The sequence below is a fragment of the Eublepharis macularius genome, chromosome 9, assembly GCF_028583425.1.
Source record: "Eublepharis macularius isolate TG4126 chromosome 9, MPM_Emac_v1.0, whole genome shotgun sequence".
In the NCBI taxonomy this organism is placed as follows: domain Eukaryota; kingdom Metazoa; phylum Chordata; class Lepidosauria; order Squamata; family Eublepharidae; genus Eublepharis; species Eublepharis macularius.
In genome coordinates this window covers 18,800,314-18,821,935 of record NC_072798.1, presented here as the reverse complement: position 1 = coordinate 18,821,935, position 21,622 = coordinate 18,800,314, and positions in this window count along the sequence as shown.

Here is a 21,622-nt window from a genome sequence, read left to right as displayed (position 1 = left end):
TAATAATAATACTGATTTTGTTCACTGTTCTGAGTGGGGCACTAATCTGTCTAGAGGTGTGATACATAAGCCAGTTGTTGTTGTTATGTTCCTGCTCAGATCCTCTTCCAGCTCCTGCAATTTCCCTGGGAAATTCTCACACATTTTTAAAGCATGTGTTTGTAATTGTGAGTGATAGAAGCTTGCTTAAGAAAAGGAAAGAAAGCCGAGATTCTCTGGATGCTAAATTCCATGCCCAATTACACATTTTGTATTTGCATGGTAAGTGCCAAGAATTGTGAAATATGCAAAGCTTATCGATTTCACCATCATTTGTTAATACAGTCTTGTAGCTTAAAATTCAGGGCAAAACAACTTCCAGGTACACAGTTTCAAGATGAGGTGAGTGGGAGGGAGAGAAACTCAGCAAAATACAAATGCCTGCTCTTTAATATATTCCATTTACTCCTGAACAGACTGAGGCCCTCCCACTGACTCCAGTGGCTTTAGAAGGGTGCAACTCTAATTTAGGACAGCAAATTTCTCAAGGCAGAGGGAGAATATGCAGTTGCTGTGCATCCCACCCCATCCTTTCCTATCTATTGCAATAAGCAGAACTTCAGATTTGCCCCACAGAGAATGGGTGTCAGAGCCAGGCATCCCTATCTGAACCCAGGCCAGGGAAGGCAGGCTGCTCAGAGCCAAGATACAAGTGACGCCTGACACAGGTTGGACACTTGTCAGCTTCCCTCAAGTTTTGATGGGAAATGTAGGCATCCTGGTCTTGCAGCTGTAATGGAGAGCCAAGCTGTAAAACCAGGACGCCTACATTTCCCATCAAAACTTGAGGGAAGCTGTGACAAGTGTCCAACCTGTGTCAGGCGTCACTTGCAGCTAGGCTCTCAGACTCAGTTTTGCTGCTGTCCAGTGCTGAAACCAGAATGGGCAATTTGAACAGGAGGCAGAAGCTGAAGCTTGAAATGGGAATGATGGATATTGGCTGAGGGATCCGTGGAGAAACAGGTGGAGGCAAAAGCTCTGATGCCCTGAGGTGCTTTGACGGACAACAAAGATTTCTAGGCAGGGCCACGCACAGTAGCACTGCAGTACTATTTCTGGCCCAGAGCTCCAAGCTGGGAGACAGTAACTGTATTCAAATGCTGGGAAACTGTAACTCTAATAGAATGACTCCTGTTGTTTTTCCATCCAGAGTTTGGGGGTACAAATAGGGGTGAAGTTTTGCCCATTTTCTGGGCATCAGTGGCCTTAGCGGTAGAGAAAATGCTGCTCAGGGTGATTTTTCTTCTCCTTCTGCACCAGGAAGAAGGCAGAAAACTTTGTTCTTACCCTGATGTGGTCTCATGATGAAAACAAGTACGAAGCATTGGCACTGGGCAGTGGTGGTGTGCATTTGTGGTTGTCATCTCTGCCAGAGCCGTGAAAGCTTTGGGGAACTTTCATTCACCCCGAAATCTCTCCTTTCAAGCCAAAAATGTTCATCTGAGAATGTTCAAGAGCATGACCAGAATTTTAAAGTCTGAAGGATTGTTGCTGTGCTTTTTCTGAACTAGTGAGCCCCCAAGGAAGCCCAAAGCATAAAATACTCCTCCTCCGAAAAAAAACTATTCATGCGCCTGAAGATAAAGCAATTAAAATAATACAACCTACAGTGGTGTTTGTCACTCCCTAGTGTGTATGTGTTCTCTTAGTCATCAGTTCTCCCATTGTCTCCATGAAACTAAAACGAGACATTATTATTTTTATTTATTATCAGGGCTTTTTTCAGCTGGAACATGGTGGAACGGAGTTCTGGAACCTCTTGAAAATGGTCACATGGCCGGTGGCCCCGCCCCCTGATCTCCAGACAGAGGGGAGTTTAGATTGCCTTCTACGCCGCTTGGAGTTAGATTGCCTCCCCTCTGTCTGGAGATCAGGGGGCAGGGCGACCGGCCATGTGACCATTTTCTCCAAGGACAACCCACTGAGTTCTACTACCTCTTTTCCCAGAAAAAAGCCCTGTTTATTATATTTATATCCTGCCCTCCCCACGTGGGCTCAGGGCGGGTTACAACAGAAGATAAAATATACAAGATAAAATCACAATAAATTAACACAGCTTTCTAATAAAACACCTGCTCACCGTATAAAAACCATATAACATCTGACAGAGGTGGAGGTGTGGCTTAACCATGCGTGGTCGCTCATATGTGGGGGGTAGATGGTCAATACCCCCCTACAGTGACAGGGAGGGAGAGAAGGAGGGGACAGTTGCCTCATCAAGAAAGTTCATAGTATCCTGAGATTCAGACTCAAGTTTTCCAACTCTTGATACTGCCTCTAGGATTATTATATTAAGAACAAATCTAGACATAAGATTTTTAGAGAAGTGGTGCTGATATGGATGCATCCTTGCTGGGTTTAATCTCTAACAGCGCAATCCTAAGCAGAGTTACTCCAGTCTAAGTCCATTGATTTAAATGGGCTTAGACTGGAGTAATTCTGTTTAGGATTACACTGTAAAAACCTTTCCTCTCCAGCTTTGGCTTTGCATATTTGCATATGGAGGATGCTGATTGTCTGGTGCCGGTGACCCCATGTCTCTACCTCCTTCCATTGCCAGCATTTAGCAATTTTATGATAAAATTGTTATTTTTTTTAACAAGATGAATAATGAATATTCAAATGAATAAGTGTGCATGCAGTGCTCAATTTGTTTAAAGGTAGGCAGCCTGCCTTAACATTGGGGGCTGGGGTGGGGGAAGGGCAAGTGCCATCTCAAAGATCTGCAGGCTGTGGCGCTAGAGTCAAATGTGGCTTTTTTTTTAACTGAAATTTCAAAATTAAAGCCTATTGAAGTGGGTGTTAACAGCCAGTCTGTGAAGGGAATGCCAGGCAACGATGTTTATGGCTTCTGAGAAATTCCATCTCAGAAAGGAAAATTATACAGGTGCCAGCCAAGCACAGGTTTATGCCAGTTCGCTAGAACAATGGCATGGAATACTCCTTGTATATTGTGAGACCTGGTGTGTCCACTTGCCAATAAAGAACTCACAACAACCAGCATTCGGGATGCAAAAACTTGCTGTATGAATCAACATGTCAGTTATCAGTAATGCTCTGTATTCTTGCACTGGCTTTTTGTTGGTTTATTGTTCTGAATGTTGATGTAGCATGGCTCTTTAATTGTGAAGGGTGCTATCTGAGCCAGCATTTGATTCTCTGAGATGCACATCTGGCTTCTAGGTTGCAAACACCAGAAGGCAGTCAGGGTTACAGTGCAACTGAGGGACCTGCTGCGAGCTGTTTTTATTTTAATCTGTCTTCACCCTACGTTTCTGTGACTGTTTGGTATCCTGGACAGACTGTTGAGTAGTTCAAATCCCCACCAACATCTCTGTGGGCCCAGTACCCTTTATCTAACTTAGCTTATCTAACTAACAACATTTGTTGTTAGTTTAAAGTAAGTGGGGAACCTGCAAGGACTTGCATGGACATCTAATTCCCCCCCCCCACACACACACACTATTTTCTCTTTCACTTCCCTGAAAGGCCCTATAGCCTCTTCCCCTTTCTTGATTCTTACTCTCCTTCCCTCTACTGGTCAACCTACCTTATCCCCCCATCTCTGCATCTTTAACTTTCCCTCCTTCTCTCCCCCTGTCCTTTATTGGCAGAAACCAATGCCTGAAGGTTGGCAATATTGATGTGGTTGCCCAGCAACAGCCACTGAGGGCATTAGTTACCTAAAGCTACAGGTGCTGCTTCTATTATTTGGGTGGTTTAACCCCCTATTTTATCTTATTTTTTAGATTTCAGATTTTTTTTGGTCTGTTTATGGCTTCAGTTTCCGGATTTAAGTATCCACACATTTGGCCTTCCTAAGAATTAAGTGTATTGATGATGTACAACAGTCTGAATAATTTGCACCATGGGGGGGGGAGATACAGATATGAGAGATGAATTTATTTTGCATTAAATGTTCAGTTAAGAGGACTTAACATCTTGTAAGTGTACTTAAAACTGCAGCCTTACTATGTTGATTTCACCCATGTTGCCACCAGTTCTTGCCAGAGGTTTGTCCCAAAATTATTTTATAAAAGCACCAAGTTAAGATAGATAACTGTGCGAGAAATGAAAGCGTGGAGGATCCATGCCAGGGAAACAATTTAGAAACCGAAGTCTTTTTGCCACACGGATTGAAGCCCTTCTGTCTCCTTTTAATAGCATTTGCATCATGCTCGTTCTATTCAAATCATATCACCCTGCTCATCTGTGGGTAAACAAAAGACTCCCAACCATGGTCTTTTCTCTACTCTCTTCCACACTAAAATCCTTAATTGCTTGATAAAAGAAAACACAACTATTTTACGGAGCATCCGAAGCTGTGTAATTTCCGGGTAATGACTGTATAACAATGGGAGCACAGCTCCTCATGTACATCACCAGACTATTATCTCGCTCTTGGAATTTAATATGATTGTCTGCTATATGCACTTCAGGGTGATTGGCTCACTAAGTCACTCCGGAGCATTCCACCTCGTGTTGTTCGTAATCATTGCTAACGTGCTTTTAGTCTACTCTGCAGTCATTATCACTCGCATCCTCAAAAGGAAATTTCAATTCAAGGTGCTGCCATTGACCGAAGCATTCAATTTGCTTAGCGTAGGAATGGGCTGGCTTGAATCTTGCCTTGTCTGTCTTTCTTAACAAAGAACATCCATGCTTCTGTAATGTGTTTTCAATATACAAACCAGTAGTTCATTCTCTGAATGTCTTAACAGTTCAGATGTGACAGTTCAGCTATTCTGGTGCTTTGCAGGATCAGACCAGGTTCCTTAATAAGAATCCAAGCAAGTGCTTGGAAGTCTGCTATGGAAACTGGCCTTCAGTTTACCAGTGTGGACCACTGTTGTCCTCAAAATTGCTTCCGCCCCATGATTCTAATTTTTTTTTTTACTTTTTCCCATATAAAATAAACAAATTTGGAATATTTACACAGAAGGTGAAGAATGAAATTAAAAATACAATAGGCCCAAGACAAACAGCATTAAAAGTCTGGGGGAAACTGCAAACTAATTGGATGCCAGACTTTCCAAATGGACCCCACTAGAATCCTTAAGTGAGGAATTTAAAAATGTTGAGAAAACATTCTGGAAGAAGTTAAAGGAAAAGGGTTTTTTCAGAGTGAAGGATTTATACAATACTCAGGGGATATTGATACCAGTACAAGAAGTATTAGGGAAAGTGGGAGAACAATATTGGCTAAGGATCATGGCTTTATATAATATTTTGGAACACAGACGGCATTGTAGAATACTAAATAAGGAGGATACTCCGCTTGAAAAAATATATTGTATTAAAGAGGGTAATAAGAAGGGTATTGCAAGGAAGATATACAACTTAATGAATAAAGACAAAGATTAGATGACTGGGATAATACAAACTAAGTGGGAAAGAGAGGTGAATTTGACAGTACAGGAGATAGATAGGCTAATGAAAGGAATATTGGAAATAAAAATAGAAAAATTTAGAGAATTGGAGATGAAATTAATATTGAAATGGTATAGGACACCTTCCCAATTGTCCTATATGATCAGGGAATGAATTCAAATTGTTGACATTGCAAGAAGATAAAGGGATATTATGTTCATCTTTGGTGGGAATGTCCTAAAGTAACTGAATTTTGGCAAATGCTTCTGGAAAAGATGGAGGATTTATGTAAAGTTAAATTAGAATTGACAGGGAAGGTATTGTTTATGGGAGTTCTGGGGAATAATAAAGTAGATAATTTTAAACAGGAGTTTTTTAAAACAATGATCATTGCTGCACATGCAGTCATAGCTTATGGCTGGAAGGATGCGGGAAAGTGGACTATGGGTAGATGGAAATTGTATCTATATCAAATGATCCAATCAGACATTCTGGCCATATTAAAACAAGAAAAGACATGGGAGGATAATATATTAGAGATAAGGAAGAAATGGCTTGGGTATATAAATTGGGTAAGGGAAGGGGGGCCCAACAAAGATACATTTGACAAAATCCAAAGGGTGTGCTTATGGTTGCAAGTATAAAGTATTATTTTCCAGTTGGTCGCTTACGGGGGGGGGGGGGAGGGTAACATAAAGGGGAAAAGGTTGTATTGATGTAGGATTATGTTAATGTAATGGAAGTGACTATGTATGGCTATGTAAACAAAGACATCAATACAATCAAAAAATAAATAAATAAACAAATCAGCCGTAATAATTAGAGGGGGGAAAGAAGATCAACCGCAGTAGTCCTTTTCCAACAACTGTTCAATAACCACCAGGAGTGTTACATTAAGTTTCTTGTCTATTGGCCAAGATAAAAGAAAGAGAAACATTTCCAAGATTCCTGACTTTCTCTGTAGATCTTAAACATATATTAATGACTGCATATTATCTCTCTTTATTTTCCAGACATCTGATTTGTTAACATCAGTATTTGCAATATTGATCATTCTGCTTATAACAATGCAAAAAAGGGTATAAGGTTGTACTTTATCATTAAACATATAATTTCAATGGTGGTGGTGGAAAGTGCCATCAAATCATAGCTGACTTACAGCAACCTCTAGTGGGATTTTCATGGCAAGAGACTAACAGAGGTGGTTTGCCATTGCCTGCCTCTGCATAGCAACCCTGGTCTTCACTGCAAGCCTCCCATCCAATTACTAACCAAGGCTGACCCTGCTTAGTTTCTGAGATCTGACAAGATTGAGCTTGCCTGGGCTATCCAGGTCAGGGAGACTATTTATTTACATAGGAAATAAGTGTGCATGTAAGAAGAAGTGTGCATGCTCAATTTGTTTAATGGCAGACGCCCTGCTTAGCTTCCAAGATCTGACTGGGTCTGGCTTTCCTGGGCTATCCAGGTCAGGGCATATCATTTCAGTACATTACAAATAATGTTCAAATGGGCTTCTAAAATTTATAGCTGGATCAAATATTCTCCAGTTTTGATTTTCAGACAGAGCTAGCAGTTTTAGTAGTATAGGCATATTTCCATGAAAAAGGCTTAGATGGGAACAACAGTGTAAATCACTGGCAGCTCACGCACGGGTTCAGTGCCACTGAACAACTTCCATTGCTGACTGCCACTGAATAGAGAAAGGGAACCCAGCACCCTTACTGGGGAGCTTGGTGGAGGCGCTGGGGCTGCTGATGTAAGCACCATGCATATGTGTGGCTGCTGAGTGGATAGCCACAGCACTGGCTTATACCAGTCTACTCAACAGACAGATGTGGGGGTAAGGTCTGATCTGGGATTTAAAGTGTCACCCATTCTGGATGATGAGGGTCTGGGCTGCCCTTGAGACGTATTCAAAAGCTTCAATTGGTACAGAATGCTGCAGCCAGGATGTTGCTGAAGTGGGTCATAGGGACCATATCACTCCAGTCTTGGTCCATCTACATTGGCTTTCAAGTTGTTTCCCAGCACAATTTAAGGTACTGGTGCTGACTTTTAAAGGCTGGTTTGGGACGAGCCTACCTACTTCCTTAGGAACTTTCCTGACCACTATGGTTATCTTCAGAAGCCCTGTTTTAGGTGCCCCCCCCCCAAGATTAGGTGGTTGGCAGTATTGGGGAGGGTCTTCTTGGAAATGGCACCTAAACTCTAGAAACTGACTTGTCTGTGTGTATTTTTGTTTTTGTAGGTACTTTAGCTCTGGTTTTAATTGTTTTAATGATGTGTTGGAGGTTTTTGGTTAATTTTAATGGTCTTAAAATGTGGTTTTATTATGTTTGCCAGCTGCCTTGGTGGCTCTTGCTAGGGCAGAAAGGCAGGATAGAAGTTTTGTTAGATAAAAATATAAATGTACGCTCAAGCAGTAACCTCAGGGTTTGTGTGGCTGCATTATGATGTCTTCCAGTGCGAGGATGCGTCCCCTCTTCCATGGCAGTCAGAGCTAGAAACTGTCACAGCTGGAAACTGTTGCCCGAGAATCTTTTTAGGTGACTTTCTGTGGCATGTGAATGGGTGGTGTGAGGGAAATTGATGAATAAATCCATGATTTTTGTTGTTGAGGTAGATAAGGGTTATTCCCATTTTATAGATGGAGAAGCTAAGACCAAGAGAGTGGTGATCTTCCCAGATCTTCCTGATGGATCTGTGAATGAGCTGCCCTTTGACAATGAACCCCTTTGTCAAAAAGCAATTCGTTACTGAGAGCCAAAGGAGTTCACATGTAGAAGGGCAGCTAATAGCAAAAACATAATGAGTGTGCAAATCTTATATGGCGTAGTTTTCCTCAGACAATGTCTCTGGGATGAGGGGAGTAGTTTGCAAAGATACAGGTCACCAGGATTTTGCCTCAGAGATCCCACGCTATTCCAACCTGAGCAAAGCCCAGCCTGAGGGAGTGCAGTTCATGGCTCGTCTAGAAAAAGAGCACTTGATTCTGCTCCCAAGGCCAGATGACTGGATTCTTCTAGGGAGAAGCCTGAACCCATTATACAACAGCATCACGAACTAACCAGCTCTCCTTACTGCTTCGAAATCTTATGGCTAAGAAGAAAAATGATGCATTGGCTATCCAGGTATGATTTAAGCCAGTCCCACTCCTCATTTTTTACTATTAAGTTGAGGGGATGGAGCTCAGAAGGCGGTATTTAGAATCTCACTGAATAACATGGGCTAGTACAATCGCATCAGATTTTGGAAGTTAAATAGGGTCAGCCCTGGTTAGTACCTGAATGGGAGACCACCAAGGAAGTCCAGTGTTGCTACGTAGAGGCAGGCAGTGGCAAACTGTCTCTGAAGTATTTTGCCTTGAAAACCCCAGCAGGGGTTGCTGTAAGTCAGCTGTGACTTGGGGGCACTTTTCACCCATGCTTTTAGAAGCTCAGCTGGGTTTTGACCATTACTGGAGCAACGTTTGCCTTACAAGAGCGCTCTCCAAGGTGCTGCATTAACTAAACTATGTGGAAACATCTATTGGTGGTCCTTGCAGGACAACTTCCATCCCAGGTTAGTCCCACTCAAGTTTTATTCTCAGTCCCTCCAGAACACAAGACATGTATTGTCAGCTGATACATTACTAGTTGATAAGTTAAATCTTATGTAGGCCTCTTTCTCAGCTCTGTTGTTTAATGTACTTGCCAGACTGAGTGTAAACAGAAGACTTTTATAATTAATTACCGCTCTCAGTTATGTGACAAATCACATAAAAGTTGCATCACCAAAAGACCCATTACTTGCCATATTTTGATGTGAATTTACTTCAGTAATGGATGAAGAATGCCCAGAAGAGAAAAGATGGGTTTTCAAAAATACTTTACACACTGTTATGTTTTGCACTACTCCCTAATAGCCAGACTTTGCTAAGGAGCAAACATAAGAAATGAGGGCTAGCGGAAATCTAGAGTCATAAATAAATTGTCTCATTTTTATGGCTGGCCAGACATCATGGAAAGCAGGTCCTGATTGCTTTGAAACAGGATTTCCTATTAGGAAAATAAACTATACAGATCTGTGAAAACTTTTGTCTGATTCAGACATCTGGAGGGACTGCTTTCTCGTCCCTGGAGTGATATATCAGCATCACATGCGAGCTGTGAGGTCACAGATCACCAACAGCGATAGTCACTATCGTGAAGGTACATTCTGGAAGACATTTTGTCCGTCCTCATCTCTGGAGTTCCCAAACATTGGTACTAAGACAATATTGCAAGCGCAACAGTTTGCTTGTGTTACAAGGCAGAAAGATTTGAACCAATCCACTGCCGGAAAGGAATGGGATTCCATATATTGTCGAAGGCTTTCACGGCCAGAGAACGATGGTTGTTGTGAATTTCCTGGGCCGTATAGCCGTGGTCTTGGCATTGTAGTTCCTGCCAACATCTTTTCCACACTGTGACACAGAGAGATCTCTGTCTTTTGGTGCTACACCAAAGATGCCAGCCACAGCTGCTGGCAAAACGTCAGGAACTACAATGCCAAGACCACGGCAATACAGCCCGGAAAGTCCACAACAACCATCGAATGGGATTCCATTTGTATTAATGGTTGCTCTATCTGAATTTCCATGGAGAAAACTTTAAAAGACATGATTTGGTTCTAATAGTGGCGGGGGAAGTTTTGTGCTTATCCCATGCAAAGAATTGGAGGCACTGGGGATGGAGTAAAAGCAAGAGCTGCCTCGTGCAGTGCAGCCGACGGGATGGATGAGAACAGAAGGCTATTTAAAGCCATTCCGTCCTGATTTTTGTGTGCTTTTTTGCTCCGGAGGTACTCCCTACTTTCCCTGTGACAAGAATATGGGGCTGAATAAGAATTGAGGGGGGCCCAATTTGATGGTGCAGGAAAAAGAACCTCGTTTGTTGCTATGGCCTGAGGTCCCAACTGGGTGCCATTTGTGCAGGTTAATTGTTGGGTGTTTAATTAGATCGGCAAGCACCCTGAGGCATCCAAGAGAGGGAGACATACAAACCAGCCACTGAGGGCTGCATGGTTTCCAGAGGAAAAGCAAAAGTTAATCCCTCACTGCGGCACATCAGTGTTTGAACCTTTGCACTGTATGGTGGAAGTTGTGCTATACAGGTTGATTGGCAGCATCTCACTGCACAAGATGGCAAAGCATGACCGGCGGCCATGTGGAGCCCAAAGTTGGGGTGAGTTGCCCAGATGTTCACAAAGACAGCCTCTTAGGAAACCTGCTTGATGCAGGGAGGGAGTTTAATTATTTGCACAGTTCAGATTATAGTTAAAGGTAAAGGTCCCCCGTGCAATCACCGAGTCATTACTGACCCATGGGGGAACGTCGTATCACGACGTTTTCTTGGCAGACTTTGTATGGGGTGGTTTGCGATTGCCTTCCCCAGTCATCTACATTTTACCCCCAGGAAACTGGGTACTCATTTTACTGACCTCGAAGGATGGAAGGCTGAGTCAACCTTGAGCTGGCTACATGAACCCGGCTTCTGCCAGGATCAAACTCAGGTCATGAGCAGAACTTGGGCTGCAGTACCACAGTTTACCACTCTGCGCCATAGGGCTCTTCAGATTATAGTTAGTAACCCCTAATTTACCTACACATTTTACCTGGCAGCATGTGTGTATATGTCTTCAATTCTAGGCATGGTTGCAAGTACAATATCTGTAGTACTTTATCATTTGTCTGTAATAATTATCTAGGTCTTTGTTGGAGGTACCAAATGATTAGAGCTGGTTGTTTGCACATTTTTTAAAAATTCCATGAAGTAAAGAATATTGGCATAGGACAATAGCATAAATGTATGAGATGAGAGGACTTCAGTTGATTTCAGACCCTCCCAGTCATTGTGGTGTAGTGGTTAGAGTGTCGGGCTAGGTTCTGGGAAACCCAGGTTCAAATTCTCACTCTGCCACAGAAACTTATAGATGACTGCACCAGTCAGACCCCCTCAGTCTAATCTACTTCACAAGGTTGTTGTGAGGGGAAAAAATGGAGAGAGGAAAAGAATGTAAGTTGCTTTGGGACCCTATGGGGAGAAAGCAGGGAGTTTAAATGAAATGAAATAAATAAATAAATATTGTTAGTTTATGTGAGAGGATTAGTTGTGGAACATGGTTTAGAAATAGCTTGAAATCTACTTACAGCAATGAGGCTTTGTTTAGCTGTAAAGCAGTAAAAATCAAAACCACCTTTGCTTGCAGATTGATTTGAGATAATTTGGAAGCTTGTTTTGATGACAAAACTAACTTACTGGGCAAGATCCAAAACTGTGTTTGGTAGTGTAATGATTTGTTTTGTACAGAAATGGTCTCTGTTTATCATGTTCTGGAACACTAAATGTCAAGATAGAGCTCAGCCCTATGTATCATTTGATTGGATACGATTATGAGTTTGTTCTTTTCTTTTCCTTTCTATTTTGTATTTTACATGAGGAAAGTATTTGGTGTCACAGATGGGAAGGCAATAAACATAGCTGCAAGCCAGCACACCAACAAAGGAGATGGAATGGAGAAAAGGAGAAGGGACGTAACAATAAAAATAACAACAAATGTACAAATAGAATCATAGACCTGTGAGTTAATCTAGTTGAACTCCCTGTTCAGTGCAGCTCTACCCAATTACAACATCCTGTCAATACCTTCCTGTTCTACCACCACAGGTGTTTCCACACTAGGGGTGCCAGCCTCCAGGTGGTAGCTGAAGATCTCCTGGAATTACAACTGATCTTCAGGCAACAGATATCTGTCCCCCTAGAGAAAATGGCTACTTTGAAGGGTGAACTCTATGGCCTTATACCTCTCTGAGGTCCCTCCCCTCCCCAAACCATTCCCTCTCCAGGCTCTACCCCCCAAATCTCCAGGAATTCCCCAGCCTGGATCTGGCAACCACACAATCATCTTAGTAGGGGTGGACTGGCCATTTAGCTTACAGTGAAATTTCCTGGTGTGTCACTGACCTCCCGGGCCACTGGTGGCCAGGTGTAAGCACAGCCAAGCCCTGAAACTCTGCCAGCACCTCAGAGGTTACTTGGTTCAGATTACTGGCAGGAGTAATTGGTGTCAGCTAACCCATTGCCTCCTGAACTGCTGTTAGTTTGAAGGAGGAAGCAGTGCATGAATTAATGCCAATGGCTGGTGCTGTTGAGCTCAGTAGCCGCTGCAGTGCTGGCTTGTAGTAACACAAGGGTAACCACCTTGGCTTGTTCTGAGGCCGTTTTCTCTTCCCAATCCACTCCTGCTCCTTAGCAGGAGTCATACCCTAATCTCCATGGACCGTAGATGAACTTGTAGTAAGAAGGATGGTAGGTTTTTCCTGCTCAGGAATTCAAACTGTCCCAAGTTGTCTCCTTTTCAAAAGGTCTGGCCTTTCTTAACAGCCACCCAGACAGTCCACAGACTACCCATGTGTGTCCTCTTTCACCTCAGCCTTGCTTGTCATTTCTGCAGAGTTCTCATCTCTCACCTCTTCAGTCTTCTTTACCTCTGCCCCCCTCCAAACATTTTCTCTCAGCCAGTTAATAGTTATCCTCCTACGTTACATAGGTTACTGTCTCCTTTTGTACATTACAATATACAGTATCCATAAAGGTCTTAATCTTCTAATCATTCATGACCTTAATCTTCAACATTCAATTTATATACCCCCCCTCCCGGACAACTTAATGTCACACTCAGAGTGGTTTACAAAGTGTTATTATTATCCCCAGAACAATCACCCTGTGAGGTGGGTGGGGCTGAGAGAGCTCTGAGAGAGCCGTGACTGACTCAAGGTCACCCAGCTGGCTTCAAGCTGAGGAGTGGGGAATCAAACTTGGTTCTCCAAATTTGCCGCTCTTGACCACTACACCAAACTGGCCTATTTCTCAAAAAATAAAAATTCATCTGATGATAGTATCCTTCCTGACCCAGACATCACCATGGAAGATACCATTACCACCCAGACCACCACATATGTACCTCTTCCTTGTAGCAGAAGAGGTACATATGTGGTAGCTCTTACATATAGAGGCAACGAGTTCCACCCATTGTTCCACTGTCCACTCCATAATTTTGGATGGTGGAATTAATCCATTCTGACTCCACTAAATATCTTTTGTAGCAGAACCAAATGGTTCCACTTGTCCCTGGAGAAAATGTCACCAGCTTTTAAAATTAGTTTTCTTATAATAAATAGCCTTGTTCCAACATGATAAATTACTGACGTTATATTAAAAAGGGCGCCGTTTTGTGAAGGGATGCACTCTCAAGTGCTTATTTTTAATTTTCCCCCTCCCTTTGTTACCTCTAAGCTCAGCAGTAAGGAAAAGAAAACATAAATACTGCTGTGTACTTTTAATGATCAATGTTGAATGTGCCTCCTTCCCTTAAAATATAAGAAATCAGAGCTGCATTGGATTTTTCTTGGTCATTGAGCATCCGCTTGGAGCTGGGATTCTCAAAGATACCTCATTCTGCATCAGACTGTGGTCTTTAGCATTTCACCTCTAAAAGCCTGATTTGTTTGGGAGCTGGACTTTGAAATGTGTATGTTACTCATAATTATGTTGTGGTTGTTAAGTGCCAGCTGTTGCAAACCAAGGGACTCTAATAATGTGGTTCACATCTTACTCGTTTGCCGCAAGGAAGAGAAAGAAGAGGCTGGTCTGCTATCTGCTGCGGTTCTGTCTCACCATTTTGGGTGGCCAGAAGATGCTGTCGGAGCTACTACTGCAGGTGTCAGATGACAAAGGAAGCCGAGAAGATTTGCCAATCTGACCCGTCTTGACTTGACAAAATAGCCCATATTTTGGGGTCAGATCAGCAATATCCCAATACCACTCCTGCCTCCTTGACATGTTGTTACTACTCCCAATAGTAATCGAGCTGGGAATCCTGTCAGGGAGATAAGAACAGCTACGGCACTCCCCAGCTGGTCAGTGCTGTACCTGCCTGTTAAAATTTAAAGGGCCGTTGTTTTCAATGGGGGTAGACCTGGCCTCCCCATTTAAAATGTTGGCCCTTTATGGTTTAAAGAGCAAGTGTGTCACCATCTACTGGGGACTGTTCCCTTCCCTCCCTGTTTTAATTCCATATTGGGTAGTGTGGAAGGGTACAATTATAGCTTTAATTAAATATTGCTCCAATATAATGGGGAAGACTTTGAGGAGAGGCTATGGCTCAGTAGTAGAACATCTGCGTGGCATGCAAAAGGTCCCAGGTTCAGTCCCTGGCACCTGGTAGTAAGGGATGTGAAAGACTGAGATCCTGAAGAGCCACTACCTGTCTGAGTTGACAGTACTGACCCTGATGCACCAATGACCCAATTCAAAGTAAGCAATCCTTTTTCATTTAAAAAAGCTGCCAGTACTCATATATTCCTCGACTGGGATAACCCGGGCAAGCCCAATCTCGTCAAATCTCAGAAGCTGAGCAGGGTCAGCCTTGGTTAGAAATTGGATGGGAGACCTCCAGTGAAGATCAGGGTTGCAGAGGCAGGCAATGGCAAACCACCTCTGTTAGTCTCTCTGTTGAGGGTACTCTCCACCACACTCATATATACATTTGCATCAGTTTCCACCAGTTACCCCCTCAGAACATGGGAGAGTCCCAAGAAAGGTGCCAGTACTCAATACTGGTGAGTATCATCATCATCACATGCAGGCGCGTGCATACACGCACACACACGCACACACTGTCCTGAGAATATGACAGCTTAGGGTTGTCAGCCTCCAGGTAGTGGCTGGAGATCTCCCAGAATTACAACTGGTCTCCAGGCCACAGAGATCAGTTCCCCTGCAGAAAATGGCTGCTTTGGAGGGTAGACTCAATGGAATTATGCTATGCCAAGGTTTTTTCCCTCCCCAAACCCCACTTTCTCCAGGTTTCTCCAGGTTTCAACCCCCAGATCTTCAAGAATTTCCCAGCTTGGAGCTGGCAACCTTATGGCAGCTTCATATTCAATGTGGAATGATAATACTCCTGATATTGAACTAAAACAGTCACCATGCCCTTCCCAGCTGCCTGATATGGAATTTAAGTGAGCCCTACATGGCATTCAGGCACAAATCTTAGTCCTCAGATTGCCTCTCCCTATATACCTACTTGGCTACTTGCCTGATTCATGGCTTGCCCTTCAAAATGCCAACACTGCCAGCACTGAAGAATAGTTGATAACTGAAAAGAACGTTGAAGTCAAGCATTTGTGTAAAATCAGAACAGCGTATTAGAAGATCCTGGCAAACAGAGCAGCAAGAAAGAGCTGTGTTGTACCCCACACAGACCTTGCATCTAATAATTTACGGAAGAGGGAGAGGGAGTGTGTGTCACAGCATTATCAAAGATGCATTTGCTGTCACCTCTGAAGAAAATCTGAAACACTTCCTAAATGAGCCGTAGTTATCCGTTCAGCTGCAGCCATGCACTGGAGGCTTCTGGTCTTGCTGTAATTCTCTCTTCTGTTTGGAATAGTACTCGCTGATCAAACACAGGCCCGCTCTTTCGTTAAAAAGGAATGGGGGAAGGGAAGACAGGGGGCTTCTTATCTTGGCAACCGGGCATGAGCCATAATGGAAGGCGTTATTCATCTGAACCACCTTGCGGGGTGATAAATGACAACGTGATATTTGCCAACAGCAGTAAGAATTTTATAGATTGGTTTCATCAGAGGAGAGGTCCACAGGAAAACATTCTTATTAGGGAAGGCCATCTGCTGATCAAATATTTATGCAAGGCATCCTTTCGCTAGTGGTTTAGGCCTCCCCAGGCCAACACAATGAGCAAATACAGGGTTGTGGGGAAGGAGACTGAGGTGATAAAAAGACTGGTAGAAAAAGATTAGAGTGGCAGTTAAAAGACTAGAATTCGTTCTGTTTTTTGTGTTACAACCCCTTTCTTTTTGCTTCATTAGCTATTCCTCTCCAAAACAAGTTAAAATACTTGAAGCTGCCTTAGACTGAGTCAGTGCATCAGTCTATCAAAGCCAATGTTGTCTACTCTGACTGGCAGTGGGTCTCAGCAAGAGGACTTTCATATCACCTTGTGGTGAAACGGGGCCTTTCCTCCCACCGGTAGACCCCGCTCTGCCTACCCCTCCCTTTTCCGCCTCTGGCCAGGCACCTGAAGGGGCGGGCTCCCTTTCCTGTCTCCGAGTAGTTGCTGCCACCACTGTCCCTGTATGGGGTCCTGGTTAGGCAGGAAAGCCTCCTAACCTCCCTCCTCTGCTAGTGGGCCCAAGCGGTTGGGGAACCGAAGAGCTTTCTTCCTTCATAAATTCCAAAACTCATTTATTTAACTTCTAACTATACACAGGCAAATATACAGGGAACGGAAGGAATGATAAAACAGAAACAGAAACCCCTACTCTATCTCCCTCATGCCCTAATTGGATGTTGTGTGGGGCAGGCCCGATCCTTTGCTATCTGGGGTTACATTAGATCTACATCTCCCCTCAGAGCCATCTCTCCCTCAACTCTTCCCAGCCACCAACTGTCAACTTCCAACTCCCCTCCACCAACTGACTCGCTCTCCCTCCAATCACATTCTACTCTAGAACTGTCCCCTCCCCTCTGCAGCCCATAGAAAGTTAACTCCACAAAGCAAAAGGGCATTTCTCCACACACCGAATAGCTGATGCTTCTAGCTGGAGATGAGGATTAATCCTGAAACCATCTGTTTGCAAAGCAGATTCTCTTCCACTGAGGAACAGCTCCTTTCTTTTGACCTCGTCATGCAGGCATTGATTTACCTCATTATGCTGGTATCTGAGAGCTGACTGCTTTTGAGAATCATACATCCAGATGGAGCTGGGAGACCTTGCGGAATTACAATGGATCTCCATACTACAGAGATCAGTTTCCTTGGAGAAAATGGTAGCTTCTGAGGATGGACTCTATGGCATTATACCCCCTGGAGGTCACTTCCCTTTCCAAACTTCACCCTCTCCAGACATCCACCTCTAAATTTCCAGGAATTCCCCATCCCAGAGTTGCCAACCCAACTTCAATGGGAATGGCTAACATTTACTTTGGGGTGGGGGGGCGCATTTTATTCTCCATATTCTGGTTTCAAGATTATATTTTGCCCTCACAACTAGTCAGGCTCCATTCTCTCTCTCTTCCTCTCTCATTGGTACTTTGTCCTTCCAAGGAACTCAGGGTGGCATTTCCAGCAACTGTTGTGTAGCAGTAAGCATATTCACTCTGATACAGCTGTAGGTAATACATACAATGTCTGAAAAAAGAGAATATAGCAATGATGTGTCAGGTACCTCTCTTTATTGCAACCTTGTATGTGCTGTTTTTTCTTATGAATAAAATTGCAAACAATTTTTTTTAGCCACACTTTGATTGAAATTTGGTAGAGGATGGATAATATTATGGGGGGGGCAGATCCTGCGTCTGTGGTGGCAGTTTTAATTGGTGTTGTAAGCCCTCCTGGTGGGCCAGTTCTCCGGACAAAAACAAGTTGGCAAGGGCTTTAAATAAATAAACAAACACAACGTTTGCTGAATTTTCCAGTGGCTGAATTTTGCATTTGAGAAAATGTGCAAGAGCGCAGAATCCTTCAGTGGATTTGATGGAACAAAGTAACTTTTGGCTACATCTCTGTCACCTTTTGTCACCTTTCTGAAGTAGAAACACACCTTCCTATGAGTCGAATGGCTTGGGCAGTTGGCTTTCCCATTGAATGTAACCTGAAGCAGAATCTGAGAATCTTCCAGCTATATATCTTGTCATGGAGAATTGAGAAGTCCCTTCACATAGTCTAGTCAGACAAATTATCTACACACCAACCCTGACACTTGGGGGGAAGGTAATCACCGTTAGCAGCAATTTGTTCCTATTTACATAATTAATCCATGCACATTTCCTAGTAGCTTGGTTCAATTAAGAGCAGCCAGGTGCAAATGCGACATGATCTAGCCTATCAAAACAGTGTGGCTCTGGCCCCTGGGGGAAAACTTGCCGATGGACTTGACTCTGAAGCCTCCCAGCACATACAGAGGAGAAATCCTGGAAGACAAAAGAGCAGCGGCTGGGCAGCGGTTGCTAAATCATAGTGGTAGATGGGGAAAAAATCACCTACGTGACTGGGAGGAAAGATAATCACTTTCTTAGACTTTGCTGTACTCATTTGCGGGATGGCAGCTAGAATTCCATCCGGAGCACGGTTTGTTTCTCCGTGGAATGCCTTTCCAGTTTCCCTGTATTTGCTTCCTTCCATCTTCCTCTGTCTTTGCCCTTTACAAACATCCAAGACACCCTCCTCTTGTGACCCTACAATAATAAGCAATTAACTCTCCTACCCACGCTTTAATCACACTGGTGTTTTACATGCAACAGCTGCTCCATGCAAGGTGCAGCCATCACGGCTGAGTATAGAAAAGCAAACACTCCGGGAGATAATAGGACATCCTTGGCGTGGTCAACTCCCCACAGCGGGCTCTGCATTTTGCAGGAATCAGGTCCTTCGCAGAGGCTTAACGGGAACAAACAGATGTTTCCGGGTAGGGAGCCAGCGCTGAAGAGCTCCCCCTAATCATTCCATTTCAGCACAAGTTATTTCCCTCCCCACCATCTCATTTTGTGTCCACAAAGCTGCTGTGCCTGCCTTTGATGTGTGCCTAATTTCTTCTTCTTTCCCTTTCACACTCATTTCCCCCTGTTTCTTCCTGATTGTTGGGGACAAAGAGAACAGCATCAGACCGTTTAGCACATTTGTCAGAGAGGATTCCTCAAGGGGATTTTCGAAATGAACCAAAGTGCAATTTTCTTTCCTTTGTTTCAGAGGCTTCTGTACACAAGTAATTGCTTTGCCATTGACTAGACTGCTCCATTCTTCTCTGCACAGTCCTTGTAGAGAAGATAGATGGTTCTCTATCAAGAAAGAGCACATTCAAATGTCCCTAAGTATGCTGCTTAGAAGGCTCTATCTATCTATCTGTTGGGTTTGGCTAGGACAGAGTTCCAACCAGACCTGGGCAGGAAGTTGGAAAGGCTGGGGGAAGCAAGGGGTCATGAGTAGTCATGGACAGGCAGCTGGTCAAGTTTGGGAAGCAAGTAGTGGTCAAGGCAGGCAGAAGTCTTAGATACAATGCCGAGCACGTTCCTCTCACACAAATTAAATTGCCAAGACTGAGAAGCCAAGGCAGAGGCAGAGCTCCCAGCCATGCCCTGATTGACTCTTTCAGTCACCTGCCTCAGTTGGGCTCCCCTAGGCTGCAGTTCCCAGAGTGACCACTTGTGGAATGGCGCTGGAGTTCACTTCAGCCTCAACCTTGCCTGTGGCTGCACCTTAACAACTTAATTCCTGTTCCAGTTGGGTTCTTTATTGGTAAACATTAATTTCCTGATCAGTCGACCTATCTATGGCCATTTTATTTTTCCAAAGCAGAGAACATACTGAATATAACCGTGACCATTTGCCAGTTCCAATCTGGTAGCAGTGGGATATGTAACACAATTATAGTCTTTTTAAAAAATGTTCATTATTTCAGAGGCCTTTTGTAGATGGCCTCTGAAAATTAAGCTGAGAGAAAGACACAAGGAATGAATAGTTCGGCAATAGCTGCCTTGTGTCTAACTATGGCCTGTGAAACACCATGAGAACCTTTCAAAGAACTAGAGAAGGTATATATTCTGAGGAAACCATGCTAACTAAGAAAACATGAAGGCTTACTATTGGAAGAAAGCCTTTGGGAAGGCATGAAAGTGGACTCTTCCACTGTAGAGAATATGGAGGTCTCACACAAAAAAATTAGTAGTGTAAACAATAAGGACCTCAAACTAATTGTGAAGAACTAATCAAGATGAATAAATTTAACTCAGTCATGAGTGATCCAAATCTTGAACTGAATAAACACATCAAATCAATCCTTACCTAGAATATTTGTTCCCTGGTTTTCTCACCAAAGTGGCTTTCCAACAGTAGAAAAGACAATGGCAGTATGACAGAAAAAGTATAGACACTTGGACAGGGCATAAGAAACTGCCTTATACCAAATCAGACCATTTCTCTCTCAAGATTAGTATGGTCTACTCAGACTGGCAGTGGCGCTTCAGAGGCTCAGGTGGAGGTCCTTCATATGACCTCCTACTGGTCTTTTTAACTGGAGATGTCAGGGATAGAACCTGGAACCTTCTGCATGCCAAACAGATGATCTGTCACTGAGCCATGGTACAATTTAAAACAAAAATAACAAATTATATCTTGAACTTGGATCCAGTGGGATGGTGAGTGTAGAGAGACAAGTCAGGCTAAGAGCTCATGGCTTCCGCTACACCTAAACTTTGTACCCTGAGATAGGAAGGGCAAACGAAAACGCAGCTCAGGGGTTCCATTTCATCTGCCCTCCCTGCTCACAGTCTCTCTGGGGATACGCAGATCTTTTGGGGGAAACAATTTACAGGAGGGGAACAATGTGGAAATCCTACCACACCTTCCAAAATCTTCTCTTCCAGTATTTGAACACAGTGGCTTTTATCCCCTTTTCCCTTTAACTGACTCTCAGCTTTTATCAGCATTATGTGCCTCCTGCAGAATATTATCTAATCATTAGGTCATTGAGATATCTGTTTTTTCCCTGTGGTCAATTTTTAAAGTCCTTATTTTCTGTATTCCTGAGGCCCTCTAACTATGTAGAAACCACTCTCTTGTCTGTGGATGGCCCCATTGGTCTGCGTTTGTTATCAGCATTTGACCATTAAGTTGACTAATAGCTATAGTGATAACACACATACACAAAAATATATTTAGTGCTTCCCCCCTAAGTGCTCAATGCATTTACCATCATTTCAACAATCCTTACAATATTCTTGAAAAGTAAGACAGCATTATTTCCATTTTGCAGATAAGAGGCATTGCCTAAGGCAATGCGAGTTGGATTGTCAACTCTGGGGTGCGAAATTCCTGGAGATTTGGGGGTGGAGCCTGGAGAGAGCAGGAGTTGGGGAAGGAGGGACCTCAGTAGGATATAATGCCACCCTTCAGGGCAACCATTTTCTCCAGGAAAACTGATCTCTGTAGTCTAGAGATCAGCTGTAATTTTAGTAGATCTTAATACCCTACATGGAAGTTGGCAATCCTGAATGTCAGCCAAGGACATCCCAGCTCACCCCCTTAGCTGTTAACATTATATGTCCGTAGGGTTGTCAGCTCCAGGTTGGGAAATTCCTGGAGATTTGGGGGGGGGGTGGAGCCTGGAGAG